Source organism: Cervus canadensis, chromosome 6, assembly GCF_019320065.1.
Source record: "Cervus canadensis isolate Bull #8, Minnesota chromosome 6, ASM1932006v1, whole genome shotgun sequence".
In the NCBI taxonomy this organism is placed as follows: Eukaryota; Metazoa; Chordata; class Mammalia; order Artiodactyla; family Cervidae; genus Cervus; species Cervus canadensis.
In genome coordinates this window covers 19,756,942-19,761,530 of record NC_057391.1, presented here as the reverse complement: position 1 = coordinate 19,761,530, position 4,589 = coordinate 19,756,942, and the positions used below count along the sequence as shown (strand labels likewise).

Genomic DNA, 4,589 nt, shown 5'->3' with positions numbered 1-4,589 from the left:
TTGAAAAAATGAGGGAACTAATACACTCCTAGATTCTGTATCTTTTTTTCCAAAATAAAGAAAGATGTGAAGGAAACAGGTGGGGGGCAGGGCGGGGAGGGGAGAGAAATGCTTAGTTTTTTTATTTCCCCAGGTAGATTCTTCCTTGTCAAAAAAAGACTGAGAAATGGTTTGGGGAATGGAGATCAAGGGATTTTGTTCTTGGACAAGATGAAGCCCCAGAGATTTAAGAATAAACTGCCTGGAATGACACTGACAAAAAGTTAAGTAGGAGGACAAGGAAACCCTTCTATTTTGAATCCCTGGCTACAGGGGAGGTAAGGAACCATAATAAATGAATAGGAACCATAGGAGCTAAGTTTCTGGGATAAAAGATAATGAATTTTTATGTATATAGTTTGCTTCAAAAGCATAAGCTTCTTTGATATTTGCCTAAGATTTACTAAAGTTTAAGTGCTTAAATAAGGGAATTGGTTTTATGAAAATCAGTTCAGAGCTATAGATTTGTGGAAATTTGAGCAGAGGGTCAGAATCCTAAACATCAGGAAAACACAAGTTCACTGCGCACACAAGGCCTGATGCCATTCAAAGCTTGAGCACTTAAAAACCAAGAATGGCTTCTTGAAAGTAAATGTTTGCAGACCAGAGCTGAACTGACATGACAGGACAGCAAAGGGGACGGGTGTGACTAAGAAATTCAACGCATGGGTCTAAAGGAGTCCCTACAGCCTCACTAGCTCAGGGCAGCCCAATCTCATTCATTTTTTTTTTCATTCCTTTAATAAATATCTGTTAAGCAAGTAGCAGGTGGTGGGCACCCTGTTAAAAGTGATAAATGCAACACAGTCCATTAGAGTTAGCGCCATAAATGCTAGAAGGGGAGTAAGCACAGGACCACTAACTAGGTCGCATGGAGGAGATGATACATGAGAAAGGATCCCCTTAATGCCCTGAAAACAAAGAAGAGGCTGTGGGAGGGGAAGCAGGCAGGGCAAAGCACTGCAAGCAGGGTGAGCTGCATCCAGAGGCTGGAGGCCAGGGGTCTCTCAAGCATAGAATGATGAAACACACGTCAACCATTATAAGAAGCTACAGAACTGCTTATATTTTAGGCACTTTACAAAACCCTTTCACACCTTAACTTGCTTGGTCCTCAGGCAGCAAACCTGTACAGAACATTTCACTATCCTAGGGGTCTCGATGAATAAATAATTTTTGAACCTGTGTGAGAATAGGTTAGGATTTGCTTCTAAACAGCAGAAACCACTCCAGTTAGTTTAAACAGAAAAGATGTCATATAGGAAAGTCTGTGTTCAGAAAGCCATGAGAAGGACTAGAAGAACAGGTTCTAGGCTGAGCTTCCCAGGGTGATCCCCAGACCGCCCGGGATCTAGCCCAACCAGGGAGGTGTTGCATCAGCTCCTTACTCAGAGACACTGCTGACTGCAACTGTGATTAACTTTCTAGAAACCTCCCTAGACTAAGCTCACCAAGAGGAAGACCCAACAGAAACCACTATGTTTAGGCCCCTGACCCGAGCTTGGAGGGTCCTCCCGCCCTCTAAGGCCTCGCTGTCCAGGAGGGACACCAGCCAGGGAGCCAGGGGTAACATCAACCCGATCAACAAAGTCGCCGTGGTCACAGGCTCTACAAATGGGTGAGAGAACATCTGGGGGACTTGGGAATTGTGGGCGTCTCTAGATTTTGTCGACCTCGTTGTCTTAACTTCATCCCCAGGTGGAAGTGTCATAGTTTATTTGGGAATGTGACCCTAAGGAGAAACAAGGAGGGAAGGAGGAAAGGAGAGAAAGCCAGCATGGGCCAGTCATGGAGTTGGCTGCTGCTACAGGCCACCGGGTGCTAGATTCTACAGATCCTCTGGGAAACTTAGGAACTACCTCTCAGAGCGTCCATCAGGGAAAGTCAGGGGGACAGTTCAGTCATTCGTGCCCTGCCTCCAGTGATCGAGAGTCGCTCTGGATGGAATTAGACCCCATGCTTCCATGTTGCATGCTTTTAGGTGCCCAGTGGTTTCACGGACTGGAGGCAACAAATTCTCAGGCTGCAGCCATTTGAACAGAAGGTGAAGCCAAGATCTGATAGACACTGGCAGCCTGTCCAACACACCCATGAAGGGAAGTTCCCTCTTGACTCTCTCTGGTCCTCTCATCACCCATATGCAGGACACGAGGTTAGCTGCTCCAGGATAATAGGAAATTCACTTGGGGCCGTAAGGCTAGAAATGCAGCAAGAAAGGAAGGGCTCAGCCCTGGGCTGATTGCCTCATCTTCTCCATCTCTCCTGCAGGATCAACTTCACCATCGCCCAGTGTCTGGCCCAGGATAGGGCCCACGTGGTGGGCAGCAGCAGGAAACAGGAGAAGGTGATCTGGGCAGGGGCAGCGCTGCAGAGGGAGGGGCTGAGCATGACAGGTACCGTGTGCCACATGCGGAAGGGCGAGGACTGGGAGAGGCTGGTGGCCACGGTGAGAGGCATTCGAGGAGGTAGAGATGGAGCCACAGGGATACCGCTGCTTATAACCAGTCCTAGGGAAAAGGCACCATGACATGAATCAAGTTAATTCTGTTTCATTCAGCCCCTGCCCAAGAGGTCCACAGTCTGCCCCACGGATCTAGGCAGGAAGAGGAGATGCTGGTGTGCATGCTTAATTCTAGCATCAATATTGGCAGTATGTACAGAGTGTTGTCAACGAGGGAAGCTCACTCAACCCTTGGTGTCTAGAGGATTTACTGGGAGTCAGACACAAAACACTCACATGATTGATCTTAGCTACTCACCAGAGATCAAACTAACACGGTGCGTCACCATGAAGGGATTTAGTGCTTTTCTTGATATGAAGAGACGCAGGGATTGGGATCATGAAATCAGTTCCTGAAAACATCTAACTTCCTGAAAACTTGTTCCACCAGTCTCCATGGAGAACAGAGTGCCTCACTTTCCACCCTGAACTCCCCTCAGCGGGTGCTGAAGGTCAGCGGCTACAGCAGCACGGGGTCCAATCTCTGCAGAGGCAGATGGCAAATGCCCTTATTGTTGCCATTCAGTCGCTGGCAAATGCTCTTGGCAATTGCCAATTTGTAGTTGACAGGCAAGTGCCAGTTTGTAGTTGACACTTTAAATTTGAGTCAGAGACGGCTTCTCCAGACATCCTTAGCCTTCTCCCTTCATTCATTTAAGCAAATATTATCAAACAACTACTACATGGTGGTCATGGTATCACACAGTGCCTTAAGTCTCAAGTATTAATGCACTATCAGTACGCAGGTGACCATTAAAGTTTTAAAAAATCAAGAAAGCTGAAACTCTGTACTGGAGAGGGAGACAGGTCTGCAGGAACATCTGAAAACTAAGTTGCAACAACTGTGGGAGCTGAAGACTCTGCATGAATATAACAAACACAGGCATGGTGCTGACCATCCCATTTCCTCTCCTGCAGACATGGAAAGACTAGAGCTTCAGCCTCCCTGACGGCTAAATTGAAGCTATGTCATAATTTCTGCCTGTGCCTGGCTTTCTTAAGATTCCCCCAAGAACCTTGACTCACCCTCTCTCCTGTTGATATGACTGGAAGTAAAGAATTCTGAAATGATGGAGTTGCCAGGTAGAAGCAGCCAGATTCCTTGAGTTTCTACTTGAAGAACAGCTGCCCAAGAGGGACACAGAGCCTGCACTGGACTGTGACACACACAATAAATTCTTCCTGGGTTAACCTATAGAGATTTGCGGGTTGCTTATTACCTAATTCTAAAAGGTGTTAATTCTAAAAGGTCTTGTAGGTCTTCATAGAACCGTTCAACTTTAGCTTCTTCAGCGTTACTGGTTGGGGCATAGACTTGGATTACCGTGATATTGAATGGTTTGCCTTGGAAACGAACAGAGATCATTCTGTCGTTTTTGAGATTGCATCCAAACACTGCATTTCGGACTCTTTTGTTGACTATGATGGCTACTCCATTTCTTCTAAGGGATTCCTGCCCACAGTAGTAGATATAACGGTCATCTGAGTTAAATTCACCCATTCCAGTCCATTTTAGTCTGCTGATTCCTAGAATGTCGACATTCACTCTTGCCATCTCCTGTTTGACCACTTCTAATTTGCCTTGATTCATGGACCTAACATTCCAGGTTCCTATGCAATATTGCTTGCAGCATCGGACCTTGCTTCTATCACCAGTCCCATCCACAACTGGGTATTGTTTTTGCTTTGGCTCCATCCCTTCATTCTTTCTGGAGTTATTTCTCCACTGATCTCCAGTAGCATATTGGGCACCTACCGACCTGGGTAGTTTGTCTTTCAGTATCCTATCATTTTGCCTTCTCATACTGTTCATGGGGTTCTCAAGGCAAGAATACTGAAGTGGTTTGCCATTCCCTTCTCCAGTGGATTACACTCTGTCAGACTTCTCCCATGACGCGTCCGTCTTGGGTGGCCCCATATGACATGGCTTAGTTCCATTGAGTTAGACAAGGATGTGGTCCTGTGATCAGATTGGCTAGTTTTCTGTGATTATGGTTTTATTTTTTTTATTTTATTTTATTTTTTTTGGTGGCAGAGACTGGCAGTTGCT

At 46.1% G+C, this 4,589-nt stretch overlaps 1 long non-coding RNA gene across 1 annotated transcript; it reads left to right on the top strand.

Annotated features, from left to right (window-relative positions):
• The first annotated feature begins 220 nt into the window (after positions 1-220).
• LOC122443185 lies at positions 221-3,697 on the top strand. The gene is made up of 3 exons (XR_006269944.1): positions 221-317; positions 2,308-2,383; positions 3,458-3,697. It is a non-coding gene; the product is annotated as an uncharacterized LOC122443185 (long non-coding RNA).
• Positions 3,698-4,589: the final 892 nt, after the last annotated feature.